The 21,172-nt window shown below is 37.7% G+C and overlaps 1 protein-coding gene across 1 annotated transcript in view; it reads right to left on the bottom strand.

The window, feature by feature from the left end:
• The window catches only part of LYPD1 (LY6/PLAUR domain containing 1), a 42,480-nt gene that overhangs the window by 19,298 nt on the left and 2,010 nt on the right, over window positions 1-21,172 (bottom strand). The window lies entirely within an intron of this gene.

Genomic DNA, 21,172 nt, shown 5'->3' with positions numbered 1-21,172 from the left:
ATTCATGTAGTGAAGGGTATCTTGGCTGTTTCCAGAATTTTGCTATGGTAAATAGTGCTGCAATGAATATAGATGTAAGGAAGGGATTTTTGTATTGTATTTTTGTGTTCCTAGGGTATATTGCTAGGAGTGGTATAGCTGGGTCTTATGGGAGCTCATATTTCCAGTTTTTGGAGGAATCTCCATATTGCTTTCCATAAAGGTTGGACTAGATGACATTCCCACCAGCAGTGAAAAAGAGTTCCTTTCTCTCCACATCCCCCCCCACCCCGACTCAGCACTGCTTGTTTTCCTTCTTTATGATGTGTACCAATCTCAGTGGAATTAGGTGGTACCTCATAGTAGTTTTGATTTGCATCTCCCTGATGATTAGTGATGTTGAGCATCTTTTCATGTGCCTTTTGGTCATTTGCATTTCTTCTTTGTCAAAGTGTCTGTCCATTTCTTCTCCCCATTTTTTGATGGGATTAGATGTTTCTTCTTAAGGAAGTTTCTCTTCATCTTTTCTCTTAATTTTTGATAGGGTTGGATGATTTTTTTCTTGTTAGGATCTGTCTATTACTGTTTTATATATCTTAAATATTAATCCTTATCAGATAAGAATTGAGTGAGCAGTTTCTTTCCATATGGGGGCAGTCTTTGTATCCTAGTCACTGTTTTCTTTGAGGTAGAGCAGTTTCTTCATTTAATGTAGTCCCAGTTGCTTATCTTTGATTCAACTTGTTTGGTCAGTGGTGTTTCATACTTGAAGTCTTTAGCTTCAATATCATGGAGAGTTCTTTCCATATTTTCCTTTATGTGTCTATGGTTTTAGGTCTAGTATGTCTTTAAACAATTTTGATATGACTTTTTTGCATGGTATTAAAAAGATGTCTGAGTTCCTTTTTGACATGTTTGACATGTTTGATCAGTTTTCCCAGCACAAATTAAGAGTCTTTCCTTGCAACATTTCATATTTCTTGCTCCTTTATCATATACATGAAAATTTGTCTCAGAATATTAAATATATGGCACTGTATCTGAGGATCTGTCTTTATTCCAATACTATACTCTTTTTATTAGTACTATACTATAATTTAAAGTTGGGGAAAGTAATGCCTCCCATCTTCACAAGTATGGCTTTAGCTATCTGTGGAGGTTTATTGTTCCATATGAATTTTCGAAGTGTTTGATTTAGAGTTCTTTGAAATATGTCATGAATATCCTGATAGAGATTGCATTAAATCTATAAAATGCTTTGGGGAATTAGATCAAGAAGTACTAACCCTGGTCAATATCTATGCACCTAACGTAGAGCTAGCAAAATATGTGAGGCATCTACTCGCAAACCTGGAGAAACACATGAAGGGAAATGTGATAATAGTAGGGGACCTCAATACTCCACTATCACCACTGGAAAGATCCACCAAACAGAAAAATAGCAAAGAAATAAGATATCTAAGTGAAAAATTAGAAGATCTAGGGCTAATAGACTTATATAGGACCCTCCATTCCCAGAAAGCAGAATACACATTCTTCTCAAGCCCACATGGAACCTTTTCCAGAATAGACCATGTCTTAGGATACAAAGCCAACCTATATAAGACCACAAATGTAAGGATCATTAGAAGTACCCTATCAGATCACTATGCAACAGAGGTCAAAATTGACTTCAAGAAGAAGCAATGGAGAAAAACTAATACCTGGAGATTAAACAACATGCTGCTCAACAACAGCTGGATCAAAGAACAACTCAAGGAAGAAATAAAAAGATTCCTTGAGACAATGATAATGAAGAGACAACATGTCAAAATTTGTGGGACACAGCAAAAGCAGTAATTAGGGGGAAACTCATAGCAATACAGGCCTATGTCAAGAAACAGGACAATGAAAAAATCAACAGTTTAAAGGATCACCTCAAGGAATTGGAGCAACAGCAACAGAGAAATCCAACACAACCAGAAGGCAAGAAATAATAAAAACCAGAGAAGAAATAAACAACATAGAAACTAAGAAAACAATACAAAAAAATCAATGAGACCAGGAGTGGGGTTTTTTTGAAAAAATAAATGAGATAAACAAACCACTGGCAAAACTCACCAAAAAAAAGGGAAAACACCCAAATTAGTAGGATCACAAATGAAAGGGGAGAGATTACAACAGAACCCCAAGAAATACAACATATCATAGGATCATATTATGAACAACTATACTCAGGTAGGCTAGAGAACCCAGTAGAAATAGACAGATTCTTGGAAAAACACCCTCTTCCAAAACTGGAAAAGGAAGAACTAGAAAGCCTAAACAGACCAATCACCTCAGAGGAAATTGAAGATGTAATTTAAAAACTCCCTAAGAACAAAAGTCCAGGCCCAGGTGGATTTACAGGTGAATTCTATCAAACATTCCAAGAAGACTTACTACCACTTTTCCATAGGCTCTTCCAAACCATAGAAAAAACAGGAATCCTCCCCAACTCCTTTTATGAGGCTAATATCACACTCATTCCCAAAGATGACAAAGACACCACCAAGAAAGAAAACTACAGACCAATCTCACTAATGAACATAGATGCAAAGATACTCAACAAAATCTTAGTAAACCAAATCCAACACTTCATCAAAAAGATCATACATCATGACCAAGTGGGTTTTATACCAGGAACGCAAGGTTGGTTCAACATACGCAAATCAATCAACATTATACATCACATCAACAACATGAAAGACAAAAACCATATGATCATATCAATTGATGCAGAGAAGGCATTTGAAAAAATCCAAAACCCTTTCGTGTTAAAGACACTCAGCAAAATAGGGTTAGAAGGACCCTTCCTCAAGATAGTCACAGCTATCTATGAAAAGCCTTCAGCCAACATTATACTTAATGGCGAGAAACTAGAAGCATTCCCACTAAGGTCAGGAACTAGGCAAGGCTGTCCACTTTCTCCACTCTTATTCAATATAACCTTAGAAGTCCTAGCAATAGCAATCTGACAAGAGAAGGGAATCAAAGGAATCCAAATTGGGAAAGAGAAATTCAAACTATCTCTATTTGCAGATGATATGATGATATACATCGAAAACCCTAAAGAGTCCACAGTAAAACTCCTAAAAACAATTAACCAATACAGCAAAGTGGCTAAATACAAAGTCAATACACAAAAGACAATAGCGTTTCTATATACAAACAACGAAGTCAAGGAGAGAGAGATTAAAAAAAATACAATTCCATTTAAAATAGTATCAAAAAATATCAGGTACCTAGGAATCAACCTTACAAGGGAAGTGAAAGACCTATACCAGGGAAACTTCAAAACACTTCAGAAAGAAAATGAAGAGGATCTAAAGAAATGGAAGAACACCCCATGCTCATGGATAGGTAGAATTAATATAGTTAAAATGACTATCCTACCCAAACTACTATATAGATTTAATGCAAGCCCTATCCAAATTCAGACATCATTCTTTAAAGAATTAGAACAATCAATCACAAAATTCATCTGGAACCACAAAAGACCCAGGATAGCCAAACACATACTGAAAAACAAGAAGCTGGGTGGCATCTCCTTACCTAACTTGAAACTATACTATAAAGCCATAGTAATCAAAACAGCATGGTACTGGAACAGAGACAGGACCTCAGACCAGTGGGTCAGAACAGAATTCCCAGACATAAACCCCCAGATATACAGCCAACTAATATTTGATAAAAGAGGCAAGAACTTGAAATGGAACAAAGAAAGTCTATCCAACAAATGGTGTTGGTACAACTGGAAAACCACATGTACGAAAGTGAAAATTGACCCATATCTCACTCCTTATACAAAAGTCAACTCAAAATGGATCAAAACTCTTCACCCTCAGTCCTTAATCTATTAGGCATCAAGATTGACCTCCTACCCCAATGAACCAGTACCCAGCACCCAAGCGAAGGGACACCCAGTCAAACCCACACCTCGTCCCCTGCAAGAAAAGGCAGCCAATTCCCCTGCGGACTCATGCTGTGTGGCCCTCCCTACCAACTCCCCCTAATGTGGACTGTTACTTGAAACCAGACTTAGTTCCAAAAGTATCCCCAATGCAAGAACTCTTCCAAGACCTCCCTGCCGCAAATCTTTTAATCTTTTGCCAAATTGAAGAAGGTCAGGGGGTGTGATGGAAATGTGCCTGGGAACCACACACCACAAGAAAAACCCAAAAGGCAATGGGAAAACCTGTACTTCCAATATAAGCATAAGACCTGTATTACATCACCTCTTTACCTGCTTTTCCCCAAATGTAAGGTAGTCTTTTGCATCACTTTGGTCCTTTAAATACTTTGTTAATTCATTTTTTAAAAAAATGTCTGTTCTACATATATATATATATGTATATATATATGTGTGTGTGTGTGTGTGTGTGTGTGTGTGTGTGTGTGTGTGAGCACATACATTTTTATTCCTATTTTTATCTTTTTTGGGTGTATGACCTGTTTCTGTTTTCCTCTCTGTCCACCCCCAAATACACTGACAATATAATGTAGTACCATTTCTCCCTGCAAAGGCACACTAAAAAGAGGGGAAATCTTACATATAAAAAAGAGCTCTTATCTACTAGGGATAGGAACTCATAGTTGTTTACAATGCAGGGATATCTCCCACCTTGAAAATATGTCACGTGGACTCAACTTAGACCTCAGGTGACTAGACACCATCCGTCCAGCCTTGAACCCTGGATCCAGACATAGAAACGACACAGTTCTTCACAACAGCTGCAGGAAACAAATCCCATCCAGGACAGCCTTAATACTGCTGGGTCACCAACAAGTACCAGCTCTAATATGATATCCTGACAACGAGGAAAATGGGAACAACTTAACCTAAGAGCAGGTTATCCTACCTTACCAGCTAACGATAAGACAAAATCAGAAGACTTGTCACTCTTTGGTAGGTCCAAAAGCCAAGATCGTGATTTACAGATGACTGGCTGCTAGAACCATGACCAGACTATATATATATATCTTGGGACCAACAAAAAAAAAAAACCCTAGTCTAGGGTTTGAACTACGACCTGCATAATAACCATGATCCCCAGTTCCAAAGATCTGGCAGAGACAATTGCAATAGAATGGGGCTTCTGGAAACACAAAGAAAGACGTTATCCTAGGTGCCATCCTAGGTTCAGTGCAAAGACCAAGACCACCAACCACAGAAGATGGATTAAAATGACACTGAGGGAACAGAACTTCTAGAACTACAAAGAAAGACTTCATCATAATTCTCACTCCTGGACCTGTGCAGATACTGAGATCTCTAGATACAGAGGTCTGATTTTATCACCCAGGACAGAGCAGCAGTCTCCCAAATACCATGAAAGCACCACCGGGAGAGTAAATGATCTTGAACAGAGTCTATAGTTAATCCCTTGACAATACACTCCAAGGGTGGAGGAAACCCCATATCTCTTAGGCCAAGTGAATTCCTTTTTGAATGACCCCAATATTTACTGTGCCAGGGCAGGAGGGGAAAAAAAGGAAAAAGCACAAAACATTGTTTATTTTTTATATATTATTTTTTATCTTCATTTATTATTATTAATTTTATTTGCCTATCTATTTTTGGTTGATTTCTTTGTTTTGGTGTGGTTATTGAAGTTGTTGCCCCATTTATACTTATTTCTTTTTCTCTTCTTTTCTTTTCTTTCTTTATGTGCTCTGCCATGTTTCTTATATCAAGACCATGGATTTTTTTTTAGTGATGCTAATTGTTATTGTTGGAGTCCTCACTGGATATTTGACACTTCTTTTTGTACTTGGTGGAGTGTTTCACCTTCTTTTTCTCCTTTGTCTCTCAAACCGATGATGAGAGCCTCTAGATTTAAGGATTCCGCCCATTTTCAGCATATTAGACTTTTACCCCAGTTTATTACTTTTCTCTTCATCAAACAAAACTATGTAACTTGAACTAGCTTGTCCTGCCTCCCAGTTAGAGGGGAAAATAAGAGAGCACCAAGACCAAACAGGTGCAAGACTGCTAACTAGTAGGCTAGGTACAGAGGGTACTACATATTCTAGCAGCCCTGGGGTGAGGGAAGAGGATATAGGAGGTAGAACAAAAATGGAGGTGTAGGGAGGACAAATTGGTGACGGAAATCCCCCCTGATTTATGTAAATATGTACCTAAAATATTATTGTCAACAATATGTAAGCCACTGTGATCAAAATAAAAACTATATTAAAATGCTTTGGGGGAATATTGCCATTTTAATTATGTTAATCTTCCAATTCACAAGCAGGGGATGTTTCATATGTTTCCATTTTCTTATGTCTTCTTTTATTTCTTGACTTTATGTGCTATTTGTTGTATAAGTCTTTCACTTTTTTAGTTAACTCCAAAGTAATTTATTTTATTGTTTTATTTTTGGGGAGTTCACACCCAGCAGTGCTCAGGAGTTACTCCTGGCTCAGCACTCAGAAATTGCTCCTAGTAGGCTTGGGGGATCTTATGGGATCCCAAAGATTGAACCTGGGCCTGGGCCTGGTTGATCATATGCAAGGCAAATTCCCTACTGTTGTGCTATTGCTCTGGCCCACTACTTGATTTTTCTGAGGCGTAATTGTGAATGACATTGTTTTTTAGATATTTGCTGAAGTCCATGTTTTTGTTATCTGACTACCAAAAGAACTGGTTATAACAGGTGCTGGGGCAAGGGACCTAGTTCTGATTTTGACCTAGACTAGACTGTAAGCTAATTAGCACAGAGATCACCCCATCTCATAGTGGGTAAGCTTGGGAAGTTCTGGGTACTGAAGAGACACAGAAAATGTCCACTCAATCCTGGGAAAGTCAATACCAAGCCTATTTGTGTTAGTCCTAGTTTATAAGGTGAAGTAAGATAGAGGGGGTCAAATATAGAGGCCCCAAGGAGACACTAAAGTGACCTGAGTGCAGGGAATGGTACAAATCCCTTGGACATCCCACTCTGAGGGTAAAAGTATTCTCTCTACTGTCTCTTATCAATTAAACTGCATTATTCTTGTTTGTACCTGAATGATGGTGGTTCTCATGAATTCTGTCTCAGCAATATACAATGTCCATATAATCTCAGTCAGTAACAGTTAATATTTATTAAATTAGCAGGAAACAGGATTAGGGATTAATGTAAACTCTTACTATACGTCTGAAATAATATCAGAATAAGGAATAAGAATAAGGATAACCAGCCATACACAAAGTTTAGTAAAAATAACCAATTTTGGTGGGAGAAAAATCTTTCTCATTTTTCTTGTTCCACATAGGGTAATCCTTCCATAGTCTGGCTGCTACTCAAGGTGGTAGCCAATAATGTACACACAGGCGCATGACTATGTATGTGACAGACACAGGACCAATGTTAATGCTATGGAATTACACTTGTGCCTCAAAAATTTCATACTGAAATGTAAATGTGCACTTGACTTCATGTATTAACTATGAAATGATTTTCAGTATCATGAATTTGAGGGAACACTATAGGGGGAAAATAATTTCCTCTAATGTAGATGTCTTATTACATAAAAGATTCTGGGGTCAGAAATATAGTACAAGTAAGGCATTAGGCTAGCAAGAAGCTGATACAGGTTTGACTACTAGCAACTAATATGGTCTTCAGAGCCTGGCCAGGAATAATCCCTGACTGATCCCAGGAACGATGCCTCAAATACTCCATAAACAAAAGGAAAACTAAACTAGTAGCCCTTCTCTACTTTTCTTACTTATTTCCCAAGGGAGGTGAAGGGACACATCTGACTGACAAATTAGTAGGATAAATCAGGCATGAATCATTTTTTCTCCTACTGTGGGTAAGTGACTCAGAGAAAATTTATGTTCAATTCTATTTCACAGGGAAGGAATCTACCCAGATCTAGTCTTGTCCATGATTAGGCAAACTAGATATGTTAGTGTTCATAAAAGGGCCCATTTGACTACCCCAAGTTACTCTCTCAAGCGTAGCCTTTCTCTATACAATAGAGAAAAATTTTCTCCATCAGTCCTGTTTGTTTTCTCAATTTGCTCATAATTTGACTAAGAAGTTAATAACCATTGATACTCTCTGGATTCAACCAAAATCCATTTCTCCCACAGCAGCAGCATGATCTAGGACCCAGTGTGGAGTTTAGAAGCATGTTTCAATGACTCTTTAACTCCAAATAGCCTCTGTACTTTGACAGTCATAAACAGTATCATTTAATATTTCCATTTCCTCTTGAGTAAGCTGAGCTGTGTTGAGGTAGAAAGAGAAATTCTAGAGAATGCTTCTCTCACTTCCATCCTCCATCCTCCCCAACATTCATGGATGTACATTCACCTTTGAGTCACAAATTTGACTAAAACTCCTAAGTTGTGGCAACATGTCACCTTTTGTCCACAACTCTGGGGAGGAAACACATTGTCTTCTGTCAGCATTGAGGCTGCAATTGTATTACAACCTACTTTGTAGAGGTATGCTTTTAAATAAGTTATTTCCCTAGTTTTCTCATTTTAGTCTCTGCTCCAGTGATCAATTAAAATAGAGGAATAAAACATGAGCTTGCTTCTCTTTATGAACCATCATACATTTATCTTTTCCAATCATTTCCTTTGCCTGTGCTCTCTTTGCTATTGCAAAGATGGTAATTTCTAAACAGAGCCTTTAATAGTCCATTACTTTTCACCCCATGTTATGCAATTTAGTTTTAAAGTCGAACTTCTCTGGTAAACTGCTACTTGTGTGAATGGCCATCTGGGAGTGAAACTAATCTTCCTCTACTAAAAAAATAACCAATACTTATTGCACCAGAGTTTGATTACATAACAATAAATATTCTATGCAGGAATAGGAATAACTTTTCAAAAGAAAAAATGCTTGGAAACAGGTAATTGGAATGAACTATATGCATTTTCTCTGAACTCTGAAAGAAACTGCAAGAAGAAAAGATCTTCGATCTGTTTCTAATATTTTTTGCTCTTTTACAGAACATCATGCACGGAATTTTGACAGTCTCTGCATTCTAATAGGAACATCTGGGAAAGAAGAGGATTATCTATACTTGTGCTTATTATTGCCATGCTGGGCACCATTTATCAGCCATAAAGAGAGAAGTAGAAGGGAATTCTTTTCAGGACAGTTTTGTGTCTGGCCCTTAAATGCTCTTCCTCTGTCATAAATGTGATTCTTTAAAAGCCAAAGAAACCTATTGAGTTACAGGGGTCACAGGAGCCAAACTAAAATGTTAATCCCCCATTTATTTAAATCCCCCCCAAAAAAACCTCTCACACACAAATGCATACAAGAGTCAATTTACATCCAACTCATTGACATGGATGCTGAGCTTACATCAGTTCAACCTGGCTAAGTACAGAGAACTGGAATTGAGAATAGTACAGAGAACAACAATCCCAGGAGTAAAAATTAATATTTGATAAAACAGCAGTCACCACTAGACAACAAAATAGACATCAAACAAAAGACCAAAAGAGCATTCTTTTTCTATAATAGGGATGCGTTAACTTCATTATTCAGAAGCCTTTGATTACCCTTTTCAAAGTTCTTTTTTGGCAAGTTTAATTTTCAAGGCTGTTAACCACTGATGCCAACTTAATTATAGCAAGCAAACAACCAACCTATAATGTATGATGCCAATTGTTAGTTTAACTTTAATTTCACATTAGACTTCTTTCACATTGGACTTCTCTGCTCATTTATAACTTTGTGCCAGGACAGTTTCTGCATAGTCTCTTGCTTTTCCCTAGCTAGTGTCTTTGTTTTCCAGTTTGCCATGGGGGACTGAGGGAATAGATATTTATGACTTATTACCTCAGTATTAGCAGTGCCCTTCAATGATTTATGAGGCTGTGCTCTTACAGTTTTAACCTTGCAGTCCTCTGATTATTGTTCTGAAGTGAAAAGATTAGCATGCAGGGCCCAAAGATTAATAAATAGTTTTGTGAAAAAGAGGAAGAAAAATGAAACCCTTGGTGTCATAACTGGCTTCAGATGAGTCAAGAACATGAAAATATTTATCCCAAGCCACCCTTGGATTTATTGATGTGGACACACAAATATGCTCTTCTTTAGAAAACATTCATATTAAAACTTAGTTAAATTAACTGTTACAACCTGCATCTCAGTGAAGTGTTATGTACGTCCTTTATTATATATAGGATTACTTTAAGCACCATGGTTACAAAATTGTTCATGATTGAGTTTCGGTCACACCCTTCACCAGTGAACATTTCCCACCAACAATATCTCCAGTTTCCCTCCCATCCTCTCTTATTCTCCTCTGCTGTCATGTACATCTTGAATTAAACTTCAGGGCATCACTTGCTAGTATTTGTACATCTTTCCCTGAAAAAAATGGGTAAGTGATATCGAGTAAAGATTCTGATCTACATTTCTATGTCTATAATAGGCAAAAGTATGAATGTTTAGGAGAGGGACTCATCTCTTTCCCCAGAGTCCCCAGGGAAACTATGCTTGAGATTTTCTAATTTTGTATGTGGAAATCTCTCTATGAGTGATTTGACAGCCACTGACAGCCACCACCAAATATTCAGCTTCCTGTCTTCTTTTTTACAGTGGCCATGAGACCAGTTTCTAATCAGTGAAAGAATTTACATGGGAAGACAGAGAAAGAAATTATTTTCCTAGTAAAATTAAAGTTTCATGATACTATATCTTCCTTTTAATTAGAATATGGAAGTTACCTTTGACTAAAAGGCAACATGTCTGAGGACAGAAATCAAACGTGCTTAGAAAAATGAACAGGATTATAGAGGAGAACATATCTGTGATGATTTCACTGAGTTATGGGAACAATTCCAAGGATACCTTGTGAGGTGAACAATGTTGTTGTAGCTTAAATTTCTCTTACTTGGGGGCTGGAGAGATAGCATGGAGGTAAAAGCATTTGCCTTGCATGCAGAAGGTTGGTGGTTCAAATCCAGCATCCCATATGGTCCCCTGAGCCTACCAGGAGCGATTTCTGAGCATAGAGCCAGGAGTAACCCCTGAGCGCTGCCGGGTGTGAACCAAAAACCAAAAAAAAATTTTCTCTTACTCATAACCAAACACATGCATAAGGTATCCAAAAAGTGAGGGTTAGGGCAAAGGCAAGATATAAAGAAATTTTCTTTTAATAGAAAGAACTGATTAATTCTTTTTGGAAGTCAGGCCTCAAAGACAAATGAAGGAGATAAGCCAAGATGCTTCTTGGTACCTAATAGCTATTACAGTTTGAGTTTCCTTGGACTTCAAGACAAGTGGAACTTTCTGTGACAAAGATATTAAAGACAGTCAATAAAAGGGCAAGATTACACATACTTAGTTGGATTATTAGAACTCATTGAAATGGTATAAGTGTAAGACCAATAGAAAGAGAGTAAAAAAAAAAAAAGGTCCTTTTTGGTGTTTGGTTTCCTTCCATGATTTAATTTACCCAAAGTAAATGTATTACCAATATATTCCTCCCAACTCAAAAACCTGCTTTTGTGGTACAAAACAAATATATCTATATATTTGGCTTGCATCTTCTGTATGGGAGACAGGCAGAATGACACTACATGGAAAGAAGGGACATTTGCTTTTTTTTTTTTTCCTGATAGCACTGGAAGGTTAAGACTTGCTTCCAAGAGGCTTGTCTGTGTTCATCTGGGTGCTATTTGTTTACGTAGGGTGATTATGAGGTAATGGATGTATATAATTTGTATTCAAGCTATGTTTCTGAAAATACCTACTCAAAATACAGCCAGATCAGCCTGGAAAGAACTTTGACAAAGAAGAAAAACTAGGGTAGTTTACATTTAAGAATTCTTTTTTTGAGATTATGGGACACACCCAGCTAGCTGTGCTCAAGTTTTACACCTGGATCTTTGCTCAGAAATTTCTCCTGGCAGGCTCAGGGGGTCCTTATGGGATGCTCTGTTTTGGAACCAGGATTGGCTGCATGTAGGGGCAAACACCCTACCTACTGTGCTATTCTTCTAGCCCCAACACTTAGGAATTCTTAATAGCTGCTAACAAATGAAGAGTTTTTTGTTGACTATTTCTAGTTTAACTAAAATGCAAAGAGTCGATTAAACTTATCTTTAGGCTATTCTTTTTCTTAGGTTAGAGATTTTGGCTCTTTCATTTCTGGCTTAGTATTTTTTTTTAAGGCTGATAAATCTATTTTAATTTGAAACAGGAATTCTTTAAGTATATTTATTGCATGAGCACTAGTTATTAGCAGAACAGTGTATGGGACTGTCTGTGTATCAGTAAGTGTGTTTGCATGGTGTGAGCATATGTGCATATAAGAAAACAGAGGGAGCACTGTCAAGAGACAGGCCACAGTATCCTTTAAGATCACTAACGTAAAAATAAAAACCATAGATGGATCTGGTGAAAGAAGTTTTTAGTTCAGTTTCATTAGGAAAATCCTCCAAAACCCCAGCAGGATCTGTCTCCAAACAAACGAATGGAGGCTAGTGAACAAAGATGAATTTGTCAGAAAACCTCTGTCATCTCCTGTCATCACCTACCATTAAAGACAATTCTAGGAATGTTTCCCTTCCGGAAAGCATGGTGTCTAGGCTTAAAGGTGCGAGCAATTTTTTTTTTTTTTTTTTTTTAGTTTTTGGGCCACACCCGTTTGATGCTCAAGGGTTACTCCTGGCTATGCGCTCAGAAGTCGCTCCTGGCTTGGGGGGACCATATGGGACGCCGGGGGATCGAATCGCTGTCCGTCCTACGCTAGCGCTTGCAAGGCAGACACCTTACCTTTAGCGCCACCTTCCCGGACCCAGCAATTTTTTTTTTATGTAAAATGTCTGCAACTTATTCATTTTATTCTATTTTCCCTTTCAACAGTCAATGACAGTAGTTCCATCTTCCAAAGAAAGTTAACCTACCCTTCACTGTCCAAGTGTAGCTTTCTTCCTCTCACTGCCTCTCTCTGAAAGCAAGTCCTTTCTGGAAAGAAGCTCATGCTGGCTTTGAAGCCAAGATCCCTTCACACAGCCACTTAGCATATCTTTACTGGGTGGGAAACTGCTCCATCAGCCTTGCCTCTTGTTATTTCTGACAGGTTTCTCCAAAGTTACTGGAGACCCAAGTGGTTTGCAAGATTTTGCATAAGCCCATAAAACAGTGCATAAAAATCATGGTCCAGCATCACTTAATATACCTGCTTCCACAGAGGCTCTTTGAAGGAGCCTCTGAGGCGAGCATCATAAACTTCTACATGTATTAGATATTCTTGCAGAGTACAGATTGCTAAGACTAAGGAGGACTGAATAACTGTGAGCCTGGCATCACCCGCCTCTGGCACTGACTTCAGTCTTTCTTCCATTCTAGAGAACAAGTCTAAGAAACAGAAAAACATAAAAAGCTATTGTCCATGTCCAGTGAGATATGAAATGCACTGGACCAAGTATCACAACTTCCTTAAAACAATACAATACGTCATCACTTTTGTTTCTGGATTCCTCTCATGGTTTGAAAAGTCATAAAGCTCAAAATCAATGTCTTGTACCATTGCTGCTTTATTCTATTTAAATGCATTCTTTATTTTTTGAAAAAGCAATTTATTACAAACTCTCTATGGTTTCACCTTAGCTAAAACACTTAATTCAGTTCATCTCCTATTTGCTTTAAACTGTTGAAGGCAATCAGAAGATTGGATGCAATTTATTAATAAGAAACTATGCCCTATAGCTCTGGCCTGTGAAAACAGTTTCTGAATCACAATGTAACAACAATTCAGTGTTGACCATGGATAGGGAGAATTAAAGATGTAAATACAACAGTTCTTATTTCCAGATTGAGTCATCACAGATTTGACTGTTGTTCCCAGATTATAGTGATGCCCTTGTGTCCATGTTTTCTACTAGCATCTTTGGGCAAACACTCCTCAGTAAAAGACCCAGCTACTTTCCTCACAGTGAAAACTATAAAGAATTCAGCTTAATAGTTCCCTTTGTTATTAAGAAAATGGCAGGAAAAACACCTTTTCCCACTTTCATGGTGATTAAATTAAAAAAAAAGAGGAAGATAGTTTTCAACTTAACAGTTCTATACTTCTGAGGACTGCTGAGAATCAGGGGCTAGATGTTGGAATACAAAGTCTCTCTCATCTCTGTCATCTCTCTCTCTCTCTCACTCTCTCTCTCTCACTCTCTTTCTCCTGTTTTGCGTAGACCCTTCCCATTTAACAAATAAAAGAAACAGAGGTTCAACATGGCCAGAAAGATAGATCACAGGGCAAGTGTACATGCTCTGCATATGGTAGACTTAGGGACATGAAACATACTTAGAACTTTCATGGGCTTGTTAGCACTTCTGTAAGAAACACCGGGATACCAAGCCAAGATAATCTGTGAACTCTCCTGAGGGTCATAAAACAAACTTTCCCCCACATGCTAATAAACCTTAGTCAGATTTTGGCAATTAGAATCCCAGTCTGTTACTCTGGAAATAAAACTAAAACTAAAAGAGCCAGAGAGAGAAAGGAAGGAAGAGGAAGAGAGAAAGGGAGTGAGGAAGTAAAACTATAGATTCCTGTTGCTATTTCAGAGATAAAGATGGATGGGAAGCAGACTTGTTTTTCAAAGTACAAAGTAAATGGTGGTTTGTTTTCATACTTCTTTTCCATTTTCACTAAGGAAAAAAAAAAAAGAAACCGCTTTGAAGCCTCTCTCCGTTTAAACTCATTAAAATAACCATCAATGATGGAAGCTTTCATGAAATCATCGTGGGAGGAATCAGTGTTAAGGGAGAGCAGGATCAATCTTCAAACGTTTCATCTATGGAGATGGGAGGTGAGTATTGGCTGCTCCTTCAGCTGGAAAGTTAACATAAACAAATGCTTCAATAGCTGGAGAATCCGACAGACTAAAGACATTTGCTCTTAGCCCTCTAAAGACGTTTTAGATGTCACTCTGCCTAGCGCAGTAGATGGATGCTTTTTGAGAACTAAGAGAACACAGTGATTGACAAACTGTCAGGAAGAGGAAGGTGTTCCCTTAGTCTCTGTCCAAATGGAAGCAGTGATATGATCAGTCACTGCAGTCTTTTCCTCTGTAATTCATAACTTGACTAAAGTTGATACAGAAACCTTTCTAGCAGGACTGGTGTTAATAAGGATATCTTTCTTTACATTTATTTTATTAAAATAAAATATTTTTATTTTAAAGTTTTTATACTCATTGAAGTTTTGAAGGACATGATTAAAAATTTGTGGTTTAAATGGTTTTCTGGGATGGAAAGTGTATACTGTTGGCATGATGCGTACCTTGCACTTGGCTAACCCACATTTGATCCCCAGAACCTCACATGGTCCTTTTTTTTTTTTTTTTTTTTTGGTTTTTCGACCACACCCGTTTGATGCTCTAGTTAAGCGCTCAGAAATTGCCCCTGGCTTGGGGGGACCATATGGGACGCCGGGGGATCGAACCACGGTCCTTCCTTGGCTAGCGCTTGCCAAGCAGACACCTTACCTCTAGTGCCACATCACCGGCCCCTCACATGGTCCTTCAAGCTCTGCCAGAAGAGATCCCTGAGCAGAGAGCCAGAAGTAAGCCCTGAGTAAAGCCAGTTGTAGTGCAAAATCTAAACAGAAATGGTTTTCACTTCATTCTCAAAGCATAGTCTATTGACCATCTGATTGATTCAAAATGGAACAGAGGATGGGAAAATAAGAACTGCAGTTTGAATATCTAAAAGAGAAATAATAGGCAAGGACTGCTTGCAGAAGCAAAGATAAGCAGGAGACAGGGGACAGTAAAATATTAACAGCAATCGCTGCTACTGCTAACAAATGAGTACTGGCAAAATGTTAGAAAACATCTTCATGCTATAGTGTGACTGATTAATTTATGACATGAGCATCTGCAAAGAAGAAAAACTTTCATTTTTATTATAGAAATTTTGTATGTGAAAATGTAAAAGTATACACACAGATACAGTCTATAGGTTTGTTTTCAGGCATATATTTTAAACAAAAGAATTCAGGTAGGAAGAGAGATGGTTAGAGAATACTGATTAGTAGAACTGGCCCTGTTTCCTGTCAAATCCACTACAAAGACAAATTAGAACCTATTATTTTAAATCCTGGTGTAACCAAGCAGAGCATAGACCTAAGAAAACACAAGTCATAGTTAGCTTCCAATTTCTTTCTACTAAGAGTAAACAATTATTATATAAATATACAAATTATGCATGTAATTATGTAATATGCATACATGTACTTATGCACACATTTATATGTATGCATATATATGTGAAATCCAAGGTCTCCAAAATATAAGGCATATCATCTGACATTTATATAAATCCAAATTCTCAGTCAATGACTACTTTAAAGATAGTGGATTTTCATTTGCTATCTCTTATTTAGTCCATGAAAAAGTAAGGTAAAAAGTTAATTGAACAGAGGTATGGTCCCATTCTTTAATGAGCAACTAACAATTCCAAAAGGAATATAGCCATTACTTATACACCATAATGTAAATGCAAGATGGCATCTAAATCACTAACTTTTATATTGCAAAAGAGACAAATAGATCAATGCATGCTGCAAAGGATGGGTGAAGAGATCGATTAGGTTACTGATTCAGACCATGAACTTTCTTTCAATATACTGCATTTAACTTTTAAATAAGGTTTAAGAGAACCTGTAACATTTTGCTCACTGACAGAACTATATTTTACTAAGGAAAGAAATTGGCTAGTCTATAAAAATTAAATTATGCCCTTTCACTGTATCTAGTCAAGAGGAAAAACTCTAATTACAAGATTGCGCTGTCAAACAAATGCAAATTTACATTCTTCATACCCTCGTTAAAAATTCGTGGGGGGAATTCTATTCTGAAATAAAAATTAATATTCAAAATATTTTGCAGGTGAGATAAGAAACAGGGGGAAATGTCATTATCAAGAATGCTGGTGAAGAGATGCCAATTCATAAGACCAGACAAGTAAAGGACAAGCCATTCTTTATGAAAACACTTAAATATCAATTAGGAAAGACAAAGAAAAGAACCAGCCAACCTTTCCTTTCCCACCATTTATGCCTTGTTACTCCAGAAATGATCAAAAAGAAAAGGACAGAACAAAAAGAAAATAATCCTAGCATCTAATAGGAAAACCACTCCAGGGAATAAGAAAAGGTTCATTTTATATATATTTCCCAGTTGAACATTAAATGTACCTGCTTCAAATTTTGTAATAGCTGAGTTTGCAGACTTATTCTAGAAAGGACTAATGAAAGGTCAGGGCATATTTGCATTCCTAGTATTTGGAGGGAAGAAAACTCCTTAAATATTGCTTAATGTCCAACTTAGTTGCTTCATTAAAAATCTCTTAAATCTGCTTAAAACCATGGCTTGTCTCTATCTATGAAAATGGCCAATTTGATACAACTGTCAAATTGTAAAACAAATCCTTTCAATTAGTTTTCATTCTCCAAGTAGTTTTCAAAAACTATTTTGGAGACTCTGCACTCAACCAGCTAATTGAGCATGCTAAGTGAGTTTGGCAGACACGAACATTTTCCCAGTCTTTAATTCTTTGTCTGGATTATCTTTTCAGGCACGTCTGGTTTTATATTTTACTACAGAACATACTGCTACAAGAAACATGTGCCTCTTAGTAATAGATAGAAGGTGGAGTTGGGCCAAGTATCTAATAGTTTTACTCTTTTCCTCTGCCACATATAAAGGTATATCCAGATCAGAATTTATCTTAGGTACCCCAGAGTTTCATTGGAAGTTTATGAATGATCCATGGCTAGGTATACCATGTATGTATACTTAAAGAACTGCCTTCTGTGAAAGTAGCTAGATGATGATTTGAACAAAACTCCTAGTAAGACTCAGATGTATATCCTTTCAGCTATAACTCTTAAGATTCTCATAACAGCATATTATTATTGACCAAATAACAGAATGTAAATTATATTTGGGTGGGGGTGTTTTAAAGAAAGCACATCTTAAAAAAAGGCATCTCCAAACAAGATTCCCCTGGTCACATGACATTTTTTAAAGGAAAATTTAGGAATCAAATTACAATCCAAAGAGAGGTATCTTTGTGGTTAGGTTACACGGCAGTGCTCAGTACTTATTTCTTGCCCTATACTCAGACACTTCTGGGAATGCTCAAAAGAATTTATGGAGGGCTGGTGACAGAAATCGGGTGAGCTGTGTGCAAGACCGCTATCTTAGCTGTTATGCTATCGCTCCAGTCCCTGACTTTGATTTCTGGTTTTTGGGTCATACCCAGAAGCTCTTAAGGGTTACTCCTGGCTCCATGCTCCGAAAATCTTCCCCGGCAGGCATGAGGAATCATATGGGATGCCAGGATTCGAACCTCAGTCCTTCTGCATGAAAGGCAAATGCCTTACCTCCATGCTATCTCTCCGGTCCCCCTGAATTTGATTTCTAAAGCTATCATATAATTTTTAAAAAATCTCTCAGCGGGAAAGATGCCTTTATAAGGGAATTACATATTACCAATTGTGGTCTAGGGAAACAAGGTTTCAAAGGGGACTAGTAGACACCAGAGCACACTAGCTGGTCAGTGTGCAGTGCTAAGGAAAGAAACTGTAGCATGGGCACACACAAAAGTCAGTTCTTAGTACTTACTAGTCTTGTTATAGCTATTAATACTATTATAGTAGTTACTGAATTATATACTGTAGTCATTTAAAGATCAGAGCTTAAGACTCTCTGTTTACTAACAAAAGCAAGGTTTTCATACCCCTAAACTGACTGATTTCCTTCTATCACACAGAGATAAAAATAGAAGAGCCTTAAAAGTATCAGTCCTGCCTAAATATCACTTGTTTTCACATAGGAACATAAATTTGAATGATCTCTACTGACTTTAGACCCAGGATGTTCTGTATCAATGTGCACTGGACTTCTTCACTTCATTACTGAATTTTCCTTAGAGAACATCAAGTTTGTTTCTCAGACTTCATTGGTATTTCAATCTCAGTTTTCAGTACTTCATTCCTTCAGTTTATTACATGTGACTAGAGGAATCTTTTGCCGAATAAAAGGTGTCTAATCTGGCCCAGCTAATACCAATACTTGGCTTAGTGCACTCTGGGCTAAAGTTTGTATGGAGAATAGCTACAATTTGTTTCTTGAATTTTCCTTAGAAAAATATCACGTGACCAGAGCAATCTTATTTGGAAGGGGACCTAGAGCAAGATGAAAACAGCACTTGAACAAAAACTGTGGAAATTATTTTAGATCCACTTTTAGAAAGGAAGAAATGTGATGCCAGACCAGAGATATAACTCAATAGGATTAGTTTATACAAAGAAAACTTTGTATGTGAGAAATCCCAACACTGACTGATCCCCTTTGAAACACCGTGAGGCAGTTTTCAAGCACAGAGCTGGGTAGTACCAAAGCACTAGTAGCCCCCCAAACCAAAATACAATAGAAGCAAAGATACTTTTCCTTGGTTTGCAATTTAGTTCCTATACCATCTTCTCCTGGTCTCACCCACATCTCAGGTTATAAAGTAGGCAAAGGCCCAAGTAGGCAGTTGCCCAGAGTGTTTAAAAGAAGTTCTTAATGTGTCTTTATAATCCTCCTTTACCTCTATTTTAAACAGCTACCTTGAAGAAAACTTCAAAAAAAAAATGGGGGGGATGGGCCACACCTGGTGACCCTCAGGGGTTACTCCTGGCTTTGTGCTCAGAAATCGCTCCTGTCTTGGGGGACCATATGGAATGCTAGGAGATTGAACCAAGGTCTGCCCTAGGTTAGCATGTGCAAAGCAAACACCCTACTCCTTGCGCCACTGTTCTGGCCCCGAAAGCGTCAATTTTTTAACAGTAAATAAAGTGTTTCTAACTTAAATCACAGCAGTCACTCTGGTAAAAGGACATTTAACAGTTTATACAAAAACTCTCAGAAATAAAACACAAGTAAGAAGAAAAGAACTTGTCAAAATCACCCCTATCAAACCTGATTATGCCACTAAATTCTGATGTCTTTTTAGCAGCCTCAAGCTGATATGGCAAAACACGGCATGCTGCTCTCCTTGGGAGAAATTATTGAGAGTAATTAAAACTCAGACTTCCCAGAAGAGCGCTTTTGGGAGAAGGAATCGACAACTTTGCTGCTGCTTCTGTTCAAAGAAAAGCCTTAAAAAAGAGCCCACACATAGAGCACCACACAACACATAGGAACTAACTTCTTCGCCAATCCCAATCTTGTCATTATTGATAAGGTATTTCCAGGCTCCTATTCTAATGACCTGAGGTACTGCCTTGAAAATAACACAACAACCTTTGTATTAATGACTTCAAGGAACCATTTAGTTTTAATGCATATGGCCGGGGCTTTATGGTTCTCAAAACTAAAGAACAACTTTGAGTTATTTAGTTTCACTTGCCACATAACACTATTGCCCATCTTTTCGATGTCTTAAAGTATCCAAATCTCAGATTGGGTCCTTTACCAAAACGGTATTATCTCTGAGCACCACTGGGTGTAAACTGGAGCAGAGCTGGGAAAGGCCTCTCTGAACACTAGGTGTGGTCCAAAAACCAACTAAATAAAATCATCAAATCTCTTCAGGTTTATTTTGGGGTGTGGGCACACCCAATGATGTTCAGGGGTTACTCCTGGCTCTGAATTTAGGAATTAGTTCTGGCAGCATGTAGGGCATCATATGGGATGTGCAAATCGAAACTAGATGGACTACATGCAAGGCAAATGCCTTACCCCTGTAAGATTGCTCCAGCCCCTGTTTGCAGATTTAACATAAGGAATTGAAACCAATTTCTTCTTTATTTGTAGATATACTTTCAGGGGATTTTGAGTTCAAACAAGTCTAAAGGGGGTGAGGGTTCTGAGGAAGTACATCTCAGGAAACTTAACAACTGGAGCAAGCCCAATTTGCTCTAACAAGATCTTTTTTCTTACAAAAAAGCCAAGCCCCTTCAACCCTTCTCCCCATCCACCAGCCTGTGGTTAAGCTTGCCAGGCAAGAAACTATACTCCTTGAAAGAGCTTGGCAATTTGTTCCTGGAATTTGATGCATTAGTTCTAAAATTAAATAAAGATCCTGCAGTGTTCCTCAAAGAAATATGGTGTGGCTTTATGACAAAATACATTTTTCAAGTTCTGACCTCTGGGAACTAAAACTAGCTTCATATTTCAGGCTGACACTCCTTGCGGACTACTGTCTAG

This window comes from Suncus etruscus, chromosome 5 (genome assembly GCF_024139225.1).
Source record: "Suncus etruscus isolate mSunEtr1 chromosome 5, mSunEtr1.pri.cur, whole genome shotgun sequence".
NCBI classification, from domain to species: domain Eukaryota; kingdom Metazoa; phylum Chordata; class Mammalia; order Eulipotyphla; family Soricidae; genus Suncus; species Suncus etruscus.
This window is presented reverse-complemented; position numbering and strand designations above follow the sequence as displayed.